Source organism: Belonocnema kinseyi, chromosome 9, assembly GCF_010883055.1.
Source record: "Belonocnema kinseyi isolate 2016_QV_RU_SX_M_011 chromosome 9, B_treatae_v1, whole genome shotgun sequence".
Classification (NCBI taxonomy): domain Eukaryota; kingdom Metazoa; phylum Arthropoda; class Insecta; order Hymenoptera; family Cynipidae; genus Belonocnema; species Belonocnema kinseyi.
In genome coordinates, this window is record NC_046665.1 from 88,193,066 (window position 1) to 88,193,578 (window position 513).

Consider the following 513-nt stretch of genomic DNA (forward strand, 5'->3'; position numbering starts at 1 on the left):
AACTGATCTCTTTTACTAGGAAGTTTATATATTTGGTTCTTAATGCAACTGTTTGTTTAGAAATTTTTTTTCAACAGAATAATTAAATTATCAACCAAATAATACAATGTTTGACCAAAAAAGATGAATTTTCAACTTGAAATATAACGTCATTTATTATACTTTTAACTTGAAATTTCATATTTTTTGGTAAAAAAAAATTATATCATTTAGTTCTGTATATTCAGTTTGCAATTAAGGGAAAAACCTTGAACAAGAATATGTTAAAGATTTTATTGATAGTTGAAATTTAAACTCTTTTGTTGGAAATTCGTCTTTTTCGTTTTAAAAATTGATCTCTTTTGGTAGAAAATTCATCATTTTTCATTCAAAATGCAACAGCTTGGTAGAAAAATAATCAATTCTGGTTAAATATTTAACTCTTGTTGCAAATTCAATTTATATGGTTGAAATATCAACTATTACATTTTTTGCTGAGGATTATTCTTTTTTTTTTTTTTTTTTGAAAAATCC